The sequence below is a fragment of the Marmota flaviventris genome, chromosome 5, assembly GCF_047511675.1.
Source record: "Marmota flaviventris isolate mMarFla1 chromosome 5, mMarFla1.hap1, whole genome shotgun sequence".
NCBI lineage: Eukaryota > Metazoa > Chordata > Mammalia > Rodentia > Sciuridae > Marmota > Marmota flaviventris.
In genome coordinates, this window is record NC_092502.1 from 89,110,106 (window position 1) to 89,128,435 (window position 18,330).

Below are 18,330 nucleotides of genomic sequence, written 5' to 3' on the forward strand. Positions count from 1 at the left end.
CTCTAGATAGGGCAGAGGGGTGAGAAGGCAAGGGAGGGGGGATATGGGGTTAGAAATGATGATGGAATGTGATGGTTATCATTATCCAAAGTACATGAATGAAGACATGAATTGGTGTGAATATACTTTGTATACAACCAGAGATGTGATAAAATTATGCTCTATATGTGTAATATAAATTGTAATGCATTCTGCTGTCATATATATATTTTAAAAAATTAATTAAAAATGGTTTAATTTGATTGGGTAAGAGAGAGGAAGGATGGGAACTTAAGGAGTTGGCAAGATCTCAGGGTTTGTTTTGTTTTGGTCCTGGAGAGCACTATTTTAGAAGGAAGCTGGAGAGGAGAATTCTAGAGCTAGAAAAGTGGGGGATCAAAGTCTCAGAAGAGATAGGAGGAGTGGAAAGAAGAGCAGGAGGGATGGTTCTGCGGGGCCATTCTGAGAGAAGAATATGGGTGTTGAGGAAGCACATGTGGCTTCAACTGTGTCAGGAAAGAGGGAGAAATGTCACCTGCTGAGAGTATAAAAATTGGGAGGGGAGGAGGCTCTGGAGAAAGAAGGAGGATAGAAAGAGTACCAGTGAGAAATGTGATAGCCAGTCAGCACTAGATGAATGAACAAATCGCCAAGTAATGGTGAAGGCCCCACCTGGCTAGTGACATAGCAGGAGTATATAGTAACCAAAACAGAGCAGTTCACATGGCCCAACATCCCAGAGTGGTATGTGTAGAAACAGGATAATAAAGAAAGGAAGGAAGAACAGGTACAATGAAAACCTGTACAGGTTGTAAGAGGAGACAGAATGTTCTGTAAATGTCTGTTAGGTTTGCTAGGCTTATCGTAGTTTAAATCTAATGTTTCATTGTTGATTTTCTGTGTGGACAAACTGTTGTTGAAAGTGGATAATGAATTTTCCAACTATTACTATATTGGCCTCTATTTCTCCCTTTAGATCTAATGTTTTCTTTTATATATTTTGGCCCTCTGGTATTGGGTGCATATACATTTATAATTTTATATGATTTTGCTTAGTTGATTCCTTTATCAAGGCATAATGTCCTCCTTTGTTTCCATTTACAGATTTTGACTTAAAATCTGTTTTATCTATTAAGAGCATTGATAGCAATCCATGTTCTTGTGGTTTCCATTGGCATTGAATATCTTTTTCCATCCCTTCATTTTCAGTCCCTGAATGTCCTTAGAGATGAACTGAGTCTCTCATATATACTTGTATACAATTCAGACATATAGTTGAAGTGAGGCCAAAATGGCCTCAGAGAATAAGCTCAGAGAATATGAAGTGTTAGGCAGATGAAGCCTCAGAATCAGTGGATAAGGAAGACTTCCCACCAAATAAAGGTATAAATAGCAGAACTAAATTATGTTCCTACAGACCTTTAAATTCTGTGTGTCTGTCTTTCTGTTCTTTTTTTGTTTGGTTGGTTGGTTATCATAGAAAATTCTACCTGGATAACAAAAAAAAAAAATGCACACTGCAAGTTAATTGTACTTTGGCATATCTGAAAGCATCACTCAAACTAGGAAAGAAAGCTGAAGTTTGTTTCTCTGTCTTCTTTAACTTTTCATTTATGGCTTTAGATGCAGTCTGCTTTAAAAGAAAATGGGGGGAAAAGGATGTCAAAGAGAGTTGTAAATTGTAGAATGACATCTGCCATGCAGTTCCTCTGTCACTCTCACTAATATTGCATAGCATTCTGAGTTTTAAAAATAACGCAGTTATTGAGATTTAAAACTCTGCGGATGCCGAATACGTTTTTGAAAATAAGACTTTTTACTATGCATAGCCAATTATAGTCCACTGAGAAAATGATGTATTTTTTCAATACATTTTTATTATGTACTTAACTGACGGACCTTCCCAGCTTCTTCATAGACATTCCACTCCATCAGCAACTGTACATAATATGCTTCTTAGGAATCTACTTAAATTTGTATTTACCTGTGAGGCTAGATTGGCTCCAGAGGACACAGTCCTTTTTTCCTTGAGTAAATTATACATATTTTAGAAAACTATCTAAAAACATATTTATCTCATATGGAATTCTGGTCTCAAGGGTAATTAAGACCAGTTTTTAAAAAGCATAGCCAATACATTTTAACTCTCTCAGGTAAATAAGATATATTTTATAATCATCTAAGAACGATTTTTTCTTCCTTTCCTTCTCTTTCCCTTCTCCTGTAACTATCACCATGCCTCTTTTATACACATATTTAGTAATTATTTCAATGTTTCCTTAGATACTACTTTTCTCTGAGGACCTACACACCAATTATGCTTTCCTTCCATGCACGGGTAACTGTGCATGGAAGAGGCATAGTCTACCCTACATAAAATTTTTAGAAGAGAAGTTACTTTGTGGAGATCTAAATTCTTCTGCATACACATTTCCATTGGTCATGATGTTTTGAGAAAGCAGTTCCAATATTGGGAATTTTAGAGAGCTAGGAATAGATTTTTTTTTTTTTCTGAGAGAGAGAGAGAGAGAGAGAGAGAGAGAGAAAGAATTTTTTAATCTTTATTTTTTAGTTTTCAGTGGACACAACATTTTTATTTTATTTTTATGTGGTGCTGAGGATCGAGCCTAGTGCCCCACGCATGCCAGGTGAGTGCGCTACCGCTTGAGCCACATTCCCAGCCCAAGGAATAGATTTTTATTTACTCAGAGATGTTTAATTGAATGTACACTATATTTTGACATTATTTTAAAAATAGAACTAATACCTGAAAGTAAATATGCAATAGCATCACTATAATTTTGTGCAAATGCAATCATATGCCATATCATTATTAAAACCAAAAAAATAAAAATTTTCTAGGAATACATGGTGTCTCAATTATTTTGCATTTCCAAATCACTCTTCTCGCACTGATATCCTCGCATATACCAAATAGTGAAAACACACAATCCATTCTTTCTGAAAGTTCATCCTGTTCTACTCAAGACACAATAAGCTTCTGAAGCAAATTTTCAATGTTCAGGGTTCATAAAACCCTATAAAAATATTTGCAATAATTGCTAAGTTTCAAGACTTGAGGCAGTGACTTAAATCCTAAATATTTTTCCTGCCTGTATTACTCTTAAAATTCAGGTGACTGTAAGTCCTGGTTTAGAGAGTACAGTCCCATTTTGTGCCTGTTAGCCTGCTCTAATTATTATAGCATCCCATTTCACTTTCCAAAGTGCTCCAGTTTGGATAATGAATAACATGATCTCTCTGCTTAGATGAAGTCTTTGGACTGAGTTTTGTTTCCATGGGTGTTTTTGTCTTGGTGCTTTTTGTTCTTATGAGGGATTCCATTTTCTTTTTTTCCTTTGAGTTAACTTGAGATTAAAAAAAACACAAACTAATTTTCAAAATCTATGAACAATGTTAAAACATGTATTCTTTATCCCACTCCATGAGATTTTATTTTGATAAGGATGAAGGGGGACCCCCAATTGTTTTAATTGGGTGGTTATTAAACTCCTATGTTTTAGCATTTTAGTTTAAAGCATCTGCAAACTCAGTCTACCTGTTTGAGTCTTACCCTCTGAAGTCAGGTACAGGTAAGCAGCATAACTATTCTAGAGTCCTCCGGTGAACATTTGGTTAACCTGAAGCTGCAGCCTGGCTGTGTGATACTGACAGGCTTGAACAACTAATATTTCCTGAGCCAGCTCAGAATGGTTGGCCTCACAGCCTTGCCATGGCAGGGACTCAGGTAATCATTGTGGATGAAATTCACTCAGTGTAATTATTTCCAACTCTCCTATCAAACACACAGATGCTGCTTCAGCCAGGTGTCTTAATTGACTTACCTGAAGATGCTATTTTGAATAGATTGCAAGGAGAGTTGTGAGTGTGGATTGAATAGTGGGTTATTTTATCTGGAAGGTTGATCCTAGAACAAAAGACAAGTCATTAAGTGATTCAGCTCCCCCTTCTCTGCTCCCTCATGTGGCTTTGTTCACAATCAAGGACACATGCCATTCAACAGCAGCTCCTTGTGCTGACACTCTCAAAGTCACTCTTTCTTTCACAGCTGTCAGGGCTCTGCACATTTTATGCATTCCTTCTGGGCACTTGAGCCTCACATTCCACCAGGCAGGAGGAATAGGCACCTGAACAAAAGAAAGCAAGGACTCTTGGCCTCCCAAAGTTCAGGGCTACAGGCCTTGAACATATTAATGAACTGTTGTGTGCATTCTCCAGGTCACTTCTATTTGTCTTTCAAGGGCATCTGCATTTGAGTGGTCTTAAAATATTTTTCTTCACGTTCATCCTCACCCTTCCCTCCATCCCACCTTGCCCCCTTTCCCATACGCTCTCTCACATGCCTGGGCTCTGTAGAAGGAAATTAAACTGTGATTTGGTATGCTAAATTACCTGAACTAAAAACTATAATTTGCAATATTATTAAGTCATCACTGTCATGGATTTCAATTTCTTTCTGTTTAAACCCCTAACTCACAGCATCACTCTTTTCGTTTATTACTAAAAAGGAGAAGAGGAAAATGAAAAGCCCTTAGTTGCTCTACTGATCATATCTGTCAGGAAAGTTTAAAAATTATGTTTCTGAGTGGTGACTTCAGCATAGCCAAAATAGTTCATTTCACATTGTCTTGAAAGTGTGTATGCTTATGTCCAAGATCATATAGGAAAGATACAGGACTTTTTAGGTCCTCTCAACAATTTGGGTGAGTTGCAGGAATTGGAAATGCCACATTTCTCTTTGCAGAGACTCCTAACCAGGATTCCATCTTAGATGATGGAATACTGTTTCCAGTTTTATTGGACATACTTGGAATTTCCTGTTAGCTGACAATAGTGTTGGTTTTCACAAATACCAGAAGCCTAACCCCTTTCTTCTGCCACATTTTCCATGTTGCTGCTTTGAATTAGGCATCAACATCTGTAAGAATGGATCAGTCAGGAAGGATAGGCATTGCTGCTGCTGTAATAACTCCAGATCTTAGGGCTTAAAACTACAATGCTTTTTGTTTATTTGTTTGTTTTGGTTTGGTTTCTCTTTTACCATGTGTCTATCAGGGGAGGACAGAGGATGCCACACTTTTATTCTCTCCTTTCTCTAGGTCCAAATATTATACTATTTGGGATCAGTTGTGGCTCTTAAAGCTTCCTCCCAGGAGAAACACAGACCACCTTTTTTCACCTTTCATCAGCTAAAAAAGGGGAAGTGCAATACTTCCTCAGCTCAGAAAGAGCCAGAATATTTGTGGATAGCCTTAGTGATTATTAAAAGGGTCTAGAAGGTTCATGAGCCTAAAATATGGGAGGGAGAGAATGACTATAAAACAAGGTTTCATTTACCCAAAAATAAGTAATTCAAACCATTAAGAATATGATAATTCTCCCTGCATTTCATTAGCATTACAAAGGCAAGGAGCAGACATTGGTAACTATTGGAGAAAAGCAATGATGAGATCTGATTATGGGTTCTTGTGGCTGGTACCTCCATCCCTAGACCTGGTAGCACCAGCTAGGCTGGGTTCTGTAGTACGCCAGCAGCAATCTAAGGAATAGGACACTGGAAAATGCTATTTCCTCTATGTCTCTTTTTCATACAGCAAGTTCCCCACTGAAGGATATAGATTTTACCAAGTGATTATACATACTGGAGTAAAGGGTTCATTCAGACTCTAGAATCAGATTTCAGTTTAAATTCCAGCCTAATCACTTACTAGCTAAATGACCTTAGGTACATTGCTTAACTTCTCTATAAGCCTCAGTTTCCTTGGCCCTATAATGCATACTGTAATCATACTTACCCCACAGCTTCTTAGTTAGATATTATCCTTGGCAGGAAATCACGAACTATTTCCTTATTAATTTTAATATCAATACTTAAGGATTTAAATTTGGGAAAACTAGCTCTTATTCTACTGTTTGGATAAAACATATTAGATATTTTTTCATTCTTCAAAAGCAAATTTCAGGACACAAAGCTGCAAGTATTTGAAGTGCTAGGAGGTAGTACCTATGAGACACTCAGTCACCAGTGACAAATAATTAATATTCTTTTCTATTCATAGGAAATATTTTTTTTCTTCAGTCTCCTTGACATCAGATTGGACTAGCAAAAGCTATATAGGCTAGTGAAGATTCTGAACTTCTTTCAAGGTTGACCTAATTATTTAAATATGATGGTCATAACCTGAAAGACATGGACGCTCAGAATCCAAATGTAACACCAGGTCACATATAAGTCACAGACAAGATTGCTCTGGAGCCAGTTGAAATTAACTATTTCTTGACTTTCTGGAGTCAACTCATCCCTCAGCCTTCTGATTTCATTGAACACTAATGCACAGGCAGATAGTCTTCTGTGGTTTGTCTACTGTGCACAGTCAAGATAACAGCATCTTGTCTTTACCCACAAGTGTAAAGTATATTACACTTGTGGGTAAAATTAAAGTTCAATTCATCTCTTATATTCTGCTTAGTTTCTTTTCTGGAGAGAGCCAGAAATGTAGTGTTATAGTTCTTCTAGCTCAAGAAATTCTTCTTGAAGCTATTAGTATCATTGCAGAGTTCTGAGACAATCAGAGAAATTTAGGGTGCTGGCACAGCACTCAAGAAGTAAATATGCAAGGGAATATATTTTCCATGCTATTCCAAGCCTACTAACAGAAGAGACAAAGGTCGTACAATAATGGCTTACCCACAGAAATTTATTTCCTTTCAAATATTTGAATCAACAATATGGAGATAATTTTTTTTTTAATTTTTTACAGCATGGAGCTGAGGGTGTCAAGCAATCATGGGTTTTGTTCTAAAACCACAAAGGATATTCTTACCCATATTATTAGGTTAAAATGCCCCCTGGTAATATAGGAAAGTAGGCAGGGAATCATGTGTCTTCAGAATCACTCCAAGGAATCTTGTAATGCATTATGTCCTGGAAATGTGCTGATAGTGTGATAATTGCAAAATCCTGCTGCTCTTTAACAAGCACAAAGTCCTAATCATACATGCAATTGTGGCCACTGTTTGTCTAGTCTGGGAAATACTTTCACTGAAAAGATAAACAAGCAAACTGAATTTAAAAGTCCATTGACTTCAGATCCATAAAAAGGAATAAAATTCACATCAAATTATGTGAATCTAATCATCTGGGTCAAAACAATCTAATTTTTCAAGAATATCAGGTCTTCCTTTCAGTTTCAAAAGCTCAACTATTACAGAATAATTATTCCAATTCAGTTAGTAGTTGAAAACTATGAATAACCAGTTAGAAGACCTGTATTCTAGATCTGCCGCTGTTGTAGCCTGAACCAAGTAGCTTTACATATCTTGGCCTAATATATAAGATGGGTTATTCAGATTAGCACAGAGGACAGCAAAATATAGTCAACGAACAAATTCAACTGGCTGCCTGTTTTTGTAAATAAAGTTTTATTGAAACATCAGTGCGCCTATCTTTTTTAAAAATTTAGTTATCTATCACTGCTTTCATGCTTTCAGGGACAGAGTTGGGTAGTTACAACAAAAACTGCATGGCCTTTGAGGTCTAAAACATTTAGTATCTATCTAGCCCTTTATAGAGAAAAAAAAAAAAAAAAGCTATTGACTCCTGGACTAGAAGCTATCTAAGATAGCTGTTTTGCCATCTACAAAATAGGAATAAAAATATTGCTTACCTCAAAATTATAAGGATCAAAATAATAGTTCTTAGGCTGGAGTTGTGGTTCAGTGACAGCGCTTGCCTAGCATGTGTGAGGCACTGGGTTTGATTCACAGCACCGCATATAAATAAATAAAACAAAGGTCCATCAACAACTAAAAATATAAAAATTAAAAATTTTTAAAAAATAGTCCTTACTTCCTATGTAGTAAATGTTAACAAATATATAATTATAAAATTGTTCATTAAATGGTAAGCATGATCACTATTAGTCCTATCCATCAGTTTTCTACTACAGAAGAAAGGGCTGCTGCAGTGTTCCCCCTGGGTGAGATACTGCATGGGAAGGAAAGGATAGCAGTTCACACAAGTGATTCTTGGACAACTGGAGTGACAACCCCAAATATGGGCAGAAGTTGTGCCAAAGGCAAACTGCATTTCTAGCCTGAACCAGACTTACCATCATTCAGTTACCAACTTGAAACTTGAGCTAGCCTTTGAAGACTAAGTTGGGTTCAGAAAAGCTGAGTGAAGAATCGAAGGGATTCAGGGGAAGGGGAATGCTCAAGAGGCATTGAGTAGAAGAATTTGGCTGGAGAAAAGTATTCTGATCCAAGAGTTATGATAGGGTTGGAAAGATTGGTTAGTACCAGGTTTTAGGATTTTGAGCCATGGTGCTACGAACATGAAAAATTTCTATTGTACATTAAGATTCACTAAAGTTTCCTTTTGTCCTTTTTGTTTTTGGTTCTGGGGATTGGACCCAGGGGTGCTTTACCACTGAGCCACATCCCCAGCCCTTTAAATTTCTTTTTCTTTCTTTCTTTTTTTTTTTTTTTTTTTTTTTTGAGACAGGGTCTTGCTAAGTTGCTTAGGCTTCCCTAAGTTGCTAAGTCTGGCCTTGAACTTGTGATCCTCCTGCCTTAACCTCCTGAGTTGCTGAGATTACAGGCATGTGCCACTGTGCCAGGCAAGATTCACTAAAGTTTTATAAACCTGAATTAGTATTTCTAGAATAATTTACCTTCCTTAATGGTAGAGAATGCATTATAAGACAAAGAAACAGAAAATTAACTTCATTTTATAGAGATGAATTTCAGTTTTGCCTGCAATGTTGTTAGGATTATAAAAATGTTTTATTTGTTGTTTATATTTGTTCTTGTTCCCCTTCCTGAAACTCCACTTAAGCCTACTTTACCTAGTGTGTTTAAATGGAGATGGTAGCTAATGTATAAATGTAAAAGTGCCTTTAAAAACTCATGTTTTTTCCCTATAATTATTTAAAAAGCATCATTTTACATATACTTTAAAAACATTTATAATATTTTCAATATGTTCAACAATCCTTATTGGGGACTTGCTGTGTAAAAAGATAGAGGAAAATGAGTAAAATATGAATTCCGTCTTCAATCTGAGAGGAAAAATAAGTGACAAATAATTATGCAAGGCTATAAATCAAGTATTCATAAGGAGTGAGAGACAGAAAGAGCTTCAGAAGTGTGGCTGATACTGTTCATTGTCTACCCAATGCACATTTTCCCTTTCTCCGTTGCTAATAGAAGACCAATTTTATATATGACAGCAGAGATTCTGACCTAAATATTCATTTTCTAAAGTTTCATTGTGTCTGTGGATGGTCATCTAATGTAATCCTGACCAAAGAGCTAAGAAAGAACATTGTGGGGAAGTGTCTGGGAAAGCTTTTTACTTTCTTTATAAAAGAGGACAGAAATTGCTAGCTCCCTTCTTCCTCCTTTCATCTACGCTTGAATGTGCATGTGATGCCTGGGGTTGGGATAGCCATTCTACCACCAAGATTCAGCCAACAAAGAGATGATGGGATGGAAAGACAGAACTTCTTGGGGCTCAAATGGTACCTTTGAACATTTAAAATAGCCAGGCCTGGTGGCACACACCTCTAATCCCAGTGACTTGGGAGGCTGAGGCAAAAGGATCACAAATTTGAGGCCAGCCTCAACTTAACAAGACTCTTGGCAACTTAGGGAAACCCTGTCTCAAAATAAAAAGGACTGGGGATTTGTTCAGTGGTTAAGCATCCCTGTGCTCAATCTCTAGTGCCCCTGCCCCTCAAATCTAAAACAGCATCAGTAACTTTTGAGCTTCCTATTACATGAGGAAAATGTATTCTGTTACCTCAAATCTTCTGTTACTTGCAGCTAAATGCTAAAAAATTCATTAAGTTGATTCTACATTTATTCTACAAATAAACATTTATTTCTTCAAGAAATTATTTCTATGTGCACTGTGTTAGATGCTGGATATAAAAATATAATGACTCTGCTTTTATTAATTTTAATATTTTAATTAACACATAATTGCACTATTTGGAGAAATACCAGTCATTTGTGGGTATACATCTCACAAACAGAAAGATGGGTCATTGAGTAAATCCTCAAATCTGAGCCCCCAAACTTCCTCAGGGACCTTATTGCACTTGGGCTTATGTAATAAGAAGAAAAAATAAGGGTGTGAGACATGGCTGAAGAATGTTTTTATTCTGTTTGGTAGAGACATGTCTTCCTTCTCTTACCGTTTTTCACCATCTTAAAGCAAGCGCTTTTCGAACCAGATGCTGTGTTCAGGATTTGCCTTTGAGGCTGTGTTTTCAGAAGTAAGCCGAACACAAATTTAGTCTTGGTATCAAGTCTCTGGCTGTAATCAGATCAAGAATTACTTCTTGGTAAGAAAACCTGTTTCAGAGATAACTACTTGGTGAAGATGCTGCAGATGGAGCCATTAACAGACCAATGTGCCATTTATCAAAACTCTGTGAGGATGGGCTGGGGATGTAGCTCAGTGGTAGAGTGATTGCCTAGCTGGTAAAAGACCCTGGGCTCAATCCCCAGTACAACAACAAAACAAACAAATGAAAACCTCTACAAGGATAAAGTCAATTCATTGTTCCCACTAACAAATGGGAGTTTCCTCATTTTTTCTTGCTTCTACTAATGCCATCGTAACTGCTTTATGGACCCAGCTCAAAAACATGTGTTCTTCCAATGACCTATATCGTTTCTCTTTTCCTGTTAGTGATTCCATCTCTTGACTCATCTTCATTTTGTCACTACCACTGCCTGAAATTTTACCCTCACCACCTCTTGCTACAGACTAGTAATGTCCTGCCAATTAGTCTTTTCAACCCTAGGCTCCTATAATGCAACCTAGACCTGCCTCCTGACACATCTCTCATTCACTCATTCATTCATTCACTCATTGGTATTGGGGGTTGCATATAGGGGCACCATACCACTGAGCTACAACTTCAGCCCTTTTTATTATTTTGAGACAGAGTCTTTCTTAGTTGCCTAGGCTATCCTTGAACTAGTGATCCTCCTGTTTCAGCCTCCAGACTCAATGATATTATGGGTGCACACCACTGCACCTGACTTTCCTAATGCCTATAGCATATAAGTTCCATTGAGTAGGAACTCCATTTGTCCACTACTGCAATCCCAGGATCAAGTATAGTGCTTGGCACATAGTAAGTGCCCAATAAATTTAGCTGGATGACTACATCAAAAAAAGAATAGCCCTAATGTGGTGCTCCCTTGTCCAAAACCCATTATTGTCTTCTCATTTTCCTGAGATGAAGTGCCACCCTCCCTAGAATGGCACTCAAGGAACTCCAGAGCTCAGGTCACAGTTGTAGAACTCACCCCTTTATACTCCTTTACATGCTCTCTATTCCAGCCAAATGAAAGAACATTATCTTTCCAAGACAGTTGTATTCCATTTCCTTAAAATGTCTGAACCTTTGCAGCTCTCCCTGGAAGATCTGGAAACCCTCCAGGCCATCTGTACATCAAACTCCTATCCATCCCTTAAGAACCAGCTCTCACTACCCTTCCTTCATGAAGGTTTTTCTAAAAATAATAAAAACTTGAGGGGAACTTTCTATATGCTAGCTAGCTCACATTTCCTTCTCATGAAACACCTTTGAGGCAGATATGTTTATTCCCAGTCGAAATATTATGAAACCAAAATTCAGTGCCATTTCAAGGATTTGACTCTCTGCATAGCACAGGTGGGCAGGATTTGACTCCATGCTCAAGCCCTTGTATCCTGTACCCTGTCATCCCATTATTCACTAAAATTTTTCCTTGTGCATTTTAAAAACCCAGAGGCTGAAAACTGGCAGCCAAGAAACTGAATTTAACTTCTAAATCAATTTTCTTTTTTTTTTTAAGAGAGAGAGAGAGATAATTTTTAACATTTATTTTTTAGTTTTCGGTAGACACAACATCTTTGTTTGTATGTGGTGCTGAGGATCGAACCCGGGCCGCACGCATGCCAGGCAAGCGCGCTACCGCTTGAGCCACATCCCCAGCCCCTAAATCAATTTTCAAAAACCAGGAGATCTCATCATCCCAGTTAAAATGGCCATTAAGAATACAAATAATAATAATAATAAGTGCTGGAGAGGATGTGGAGAAGTAACTTTTATTCCGTTGGTGGGACTGTAAATGATACAACCACTATGGAAATCAGTATAGAGGTTCCTCAAAAGGCTAGGCATGGAACGACCATATGACCTAGCTATACCACTCCTTGATAATTATCTTGAATTAAAGTCATCATAATATAGTGATACAGTCATACCCCTGTTCATAGCAGCACAATTCACAATAGCCAAAATATGTCTGTCGGTGGATGAATGAATACAGAAAGTGTGGCATATATACACTGTTTTAGTCAGCTTTTTCACTCCTGTAACTAAAGGACCCGACCAGCACAGTTTTAGAGGAGAAAAGGTTTATTTGAGGGCTTAACATTTCAGAGATCTTAGTACATAGAAGCCCAGCTTCATTTCTTGGGGGCTCGAGATGAGGCCGAACATCATGGTGGAGTGTGTGGTAGAGGGAAGCAGCTCACATCAGGGTAATCAAGAAGCAGAGAGGGGGAGAGAGAGAGAGAGAGACAGACAGACTCCACTTGCCAGATACAAATATATCTACCAAAGCCACACCCCAATTTCCACCTCCTCCAGCCACATTCTGCCACTTCAATTACCCCTCAGTTAATCTCTAAATCACTGACTGAGTTAAGACTCTCACAACACAATCATTTATTCTGTGAACCTTCTTGCATTGTCTTACACATGAGCTTTTGGGGGACAATTAACTTCCAAACCATAACATACAGAATGGTGTTTTATTCAGCCATAAAGAATGAAATTATGTCATTTGCAGGAAAATAGATGGAACTTGAGACCATTACATTAAGTGAAATAAGCCTAATTGAGAATGTCAAGAGTGGTATGTTTTCTCTCATATGTGGAAGCTAGAGAGGATATAGGAGAGCTGGGCATGATAGTACACACCTGTAATCCCAGCTACTGGGGAGGCCAAAGCAGGAGGATTGCAAGTTTGAGGTCAGCTTCAGCAACTTAGTGAGATCCTGTCCCCAAATTTAAAAAGGCTGGGGATGTAGCTCAGTGGAAGAGCACACCTGGGTTCAGTCCCCAGTACCAAGTACCACTAAAAAAACAAACGATAAAGAAAGTGGGCCAGTGGGCAGGGACCTCATGAAAATCAAAGGGAAATCAGTAGAATAGAGAAAAGAGACAAGGGGGAGGAAAAGTGGAAATACTGAAAAATGGCATTGACCAAATTATATTGTAGTATTTCGTGCAGGCATAAGTGTGTCAATGAATACCATCACTGTATACAATTGTAATGTGCCAATAAAAATATGGGGGGGGGAATCAAATCTCAGGAAAGAAAAATGGATTTGAGCTTCTCTTTGAAAATAGGAGGTTCGGGCAAAGTCGAGTCTGGCTTCCCACATGGCCATGATCAGAGGGAGCTGAGTTGTAGATACCACCTCTTCATGGGGCCTATATTCTCACCCAGGCTGGCCTATTCAGGCACTGGTGTTTGTGTCTCTGATAGCTCCTGTTGGCACCCTGTTGTAAAGCATTTTTCACATGCTCCTTTATCTCGTCTTGCCTTCCTGAGCCTGCAAGCCTTTTCCGCCTTTATTTCTGTCTTCTCTGTTGTATTTTCCTTCTCATTAGCATGAAATCTGCACTAGGCATATTGTAGACTCTCCATTGTATTTTTATTGAATTGAATATGAGTAAGTTTGCAGGTTTCCTAATAAGCTCCACATTTAATCCTCCAAATACAGCTTTAGGATTAAGTATAAGGAATTCTTATTTAGTCCTACTTATGGAAAAACAGGAGTGACAAGCTAATGAATAATCCCCCAGATTTTCCTTTGACATTGGATTACATTAACGTTTTCATGATATTTTCATTTGGTGTTTGTTCTTGATCTGTTTTGGTGAATGAGGAATATCATTTTGCTCTCCTTTGTGGAGTTTTCTTGCCTCTACCAGTTAGCCATCCCCCCACCTCTTTATGCCTCTATTGTAGAACTTAACAGATAGTGTCCTGAGGATTTGCTTACTAACCTGTGTCACTGATGGGCAGGTAATGGGCATTATTAATCATTGCATCTCTTCCACTCAGCAGACTACCTGGTGGATAATAGGTATTCAGTAGAATTTCACTGATTGAATTATTGCCTGGAATGGATACACAGTAAATAGATGATCTATACTAAAGTTTCTTTAGTCTGACATGAAGGAACAGAAACACTTCCTCAAGTCTGTCAATATTCTTGAGAGTTCAATAGAGTATTTTTCTTTACATTTCTTTTTAGTTAAAAACTTAATGTTAAATTATTAATCAGCAAAAAGATATTTTAATCATCAAATGGTTGGCGAAACCAAGAGGCTTCGGAAGTTCCTTAGGCTTTCTCCTTTTGAACCAGCTTAGCAGGCAAGTAGCAGGGTTTATCAGCTCGTGATGCTCTTTTCTGTTGCCGTCAAGGCAAGCTTTAAATCCCACAGAGGGCTCGTGGGATTGACCCAAGACTGTAAAGCATCACAGTGTCTGATTCAACTGACTTCTTGACCAAGACAAATGACAGTATCGGTACTCCATTCACTTAGCATCATTGAATCCAAAATGAAAAAATCAGTTGAAACACTTAAAACTGGTAAACAGACATACCTCCTCTTTTATTTTCTGCTGTGGGCAGTAGTAGATTTATCAGAGTAATTTCTTCTTGTAGCTTTCCACTTCTTTATTGCCTAAATGATACTCAAAATTTTACCTAAAGCTTCCACTTGTGTGATGTCATTTAAATATTCTGGAATTAAAATAAGGATTTATATTTATAAAGTATTCCTATAAGACAAGCATTGGGAAAGCACTATAATTACATTATCATAGTTGATCCTTATAATAACCCTGAGAAAACATGTATCCCTATTAACCCTAGCTTACATAGAGGAAACTGAGGGTTAGAGAAGTTAAGAAACTCATGCAGAGTCACAGCCAATAAGCTACAGCGTGGAATTTGAATTCAAGACAGGCAAACATTTGCTCCTCTGCCATCCCCAAATTCTGATGTAATAGGTGGCTTTGTGGAAATTCCCCATCCAAAAGGTGCTGGTGAATTTTGCTAGAGGAGATTCCTAACTTGGTGGCATGCCCTGCTATTATTCAACATTATTCGAGCATCCAAGAGGAAGCTAGACACAAGTTAAATTACTTTTTAAACAATACACTTAGCAGCATCAGCAGAGCCTCCTAAAGTAGCTGTCCTTGAACATGCATGATTCCTCTTTTGGTCATCTGAGTTGGTTTTGTATTGCACTTGGTCTTGAATTTACACCATAATTTTTAGTACAATAAGTAAAGTCATTTTATTTGCTAAAAACAGGTATATATATATTTAAATGTTAGAAACCAAATTGCCCCTTAATATTTTCTCTGATACTTTAATAAGGGAGGTACAGTGAGAAATGCATAAACTAGCATTCCATCTATACTTCTATTATGAGGGATCACCATTTCCTTTTTAACTTCAGGTTTCGCTTTAAAAGGATCACTGTGCGAGAGTGTCTACAGAAGCCCAGTTATTGTCTATAATGTATCTGTGAGGTTACAAGTTTTGACAACACAATTGTAACACTAATTTATTTACTTCTTGGGGTTCTCTCACATTACACATGACCTAAAGATGAATAGTGAACATTTCACACTTCAGGGAGGAAGGAGATAGTACCTAGATGGCCAACCAGATGCCCTGGGTCGTCAAGGCTCTTGACAGCTTTCTCTCATCACAGATCTCCTCAACATAGATTATTGGCTCTAATGTAGCATTTTGATTTCTCATCCTCATAAAATAACTTGTGTGATTCTGCATTCTGTGTCCTTTAACTCTTCCAGGAAGTCATGTTTGATAATACTGCCTCCGTGATTAATCACTCCTTTGGTTCAGTCCCCTCCAAATTTATAGAAGCAGGATTCTTAGTATTGGAAGGCGTTTGCATGTAAGGTCTGTTCTGCAACTGAAAGATACATGAGTCCAGTGCCTCTTCAAATGCTTGGCCTACTATACTGCAAACAGTGGGTACTCAGAAAGTATGAAGTAACTGGCTAAGTAAACAGACAGGGCTTCTCTCAGAATGAAACCCTATGCACTTTGCATAAAATTGCCAAGGTATCAGGAATAATATCTCCATTCTTATTAAAATTTTGAAATCCAACGTACAGAGTTTCTACCACTTACAACCACGCCAGATTTATTCCCAAGGGGCAGCTTGTTCCTGGGAAAACCTGACTCAGCTGGTTTAAATTATTCCTTTTGAGCCACTTAACTTCTGAATTTCCTCATTCAGTGGCTTAAACTCGACTTTAATATTGCACGCATTCAAAACATTTGCATTTAATTGTGGCAGAAGTATGTTTTCCTGTTGGCATCTGAAACATATTCATTATCTGTGTCAGGCTTATGTTGAGAGAGTTTGGTTATTTATATCTAGAAAATCAAATTCAACAAAGATAACTGAAGGCATGAAAGTAGATTTTTCTACTTTTTTATTGTAAGAATATGCAGCCTGTAGATACACAAATTCAAATCCTTGGCAAATCATATTTTCAATGACTGTTTGTCTAGAGATAAATGGATATGTGTAGAGAAAGTTATTTTAAGAATGATAAGTCAACATGAATTTTATTTTTGAAGTGTATCTATACATATATTTTAAATATGTGTATGAGTCAAGAAAATATTGTATCTGGCAAAGTAATTGCTGTAGCACTTCATGTGATAAACATATTTGAGCCTTATACAATTTATTTAAAACTATTTAAACCTTATCCCAAATTAAAGAACATTAAGATCTTGTCATATGCTTATAACTACAGGGTTAAAATTGAGGTTTGAGATACCTCCTGCCTGGGTGTGCATCCTTGGATCATCTATTTATTAAAACCAACATGTCTTCCTATTAGAATGTCACACCACTGGGGATTCATGTAGGGAAGTTCAATACCTTCTGCTATCCCAGGATATATTTAAATTAATTTAAGAACAAAGCCTTCTCCTGGATCTAACACCAGTTTTTATCATAGTGGTTTTAATCAGAACCTGAAGGAGGCTGGCTGCCGCATATGATGCCCTATGAATACATGTTGATTTCATGAATCCTATGCCCTGTTGATCAAACCACATGCTTGTCTAACATGTTTGTGAAACAGTAAAACTTTTTCTCTTCAAAGTAGAAATTTGCCTACTTAGGAATGATGTATTTTGAAGACGGATAGTGACCCCTGAAAGGCATCCATTAATCACTTAGAATGGACCTTCATATACAAAGTGAAATCAATCAATGGGATAAATCCTTGCCAAATTTTGACCCCAATTTTCACCTAAAATACTCAGGTAGTCAAAAGACTATTTATTCTCTTAGCCTAAATAACCAGGAAACATCAATACCCATTTTCCTACTCACTGATTATGCAGATAAACTGACATGTAGTTACCGCTGCTGTTGAAAAGATCACATGTGTTTTAACTATCGAAAGATGACAGGATGATCAGAAGCCACACCTGCAATACATCTGCAGACTAAAATATCAGGATAACAAAATGCTGTTAAGTATTGGTGGCCATAACCCTCAAGTATGTATTGAGCTTTGTGTTCTTCACTGAGCTAGAAGCAGTGGAGAGGGGATATTTTAAAACATCTAAGAACAATCACTGTCCTCAAGAGGTTTCCCACAGGAAAAAAAAAAAAAACTCTTTTCCCATTAGAGAAATCATCTACAAGTCCTTTGACATAATGGACACTAATAAGAGAGCAGCAAAATAAGTCAGAGGTTCATCTTGGACTGAAGACAATTATCGTTCTTAAAATTCAGAATGAGGAAAGATGAGTGAATTGCAGAGCCAAGAAGTGCTTCAAGTCCTGAAGACTGGGTGGAAATTACCCAGGTGGAGGAAAGGTAGGAAGGACACTTCAGGTAGAGCATTCAGCAGGGGAACAGCCTGCAAAGTATGATTTGTGCTCTGAGTGGCCACACTTGAGCCTCTTGCTAGCATTCAGTTTGTTGAGCAAGTTCGAAATCAAGCACTTTGCTTCGGGCCCAGGTGCTTCTATTGGATGTGTTGCAAACTGTTTTTTTTCATTTCTTAAATATAGGAATGACACAAATTGTTGTATTTTACAGGTGTTGGAGAGTCTATTCAGGAGGCTAGCCCACCACTAGGATAAGGTGAGGGCTATCTAACTTAGTGCAGTGGGAAACGAAAAGGAATGAGAAGAGAGCTTGTCACAGTAAACTTCTATGGCTAAAACC

At 37.7% G+C, this 18,330-nt stretch overlaps 1 protein-coding gene across 2 annotated transcripts in view; it reads left to right on the top strand.

Moving 5' to 3' along the window:
* The window catches only part of Mctp1 (multiple C2 and transmembrane domain containing 1), a 531,756-nt gene that overhangs the window by 483,136 nt on the left and 30,290 nt on the right, over nucleotides 1-18,330 (top strand). The gene's annotated exons all lie outside the window — the stretch shown is intronic.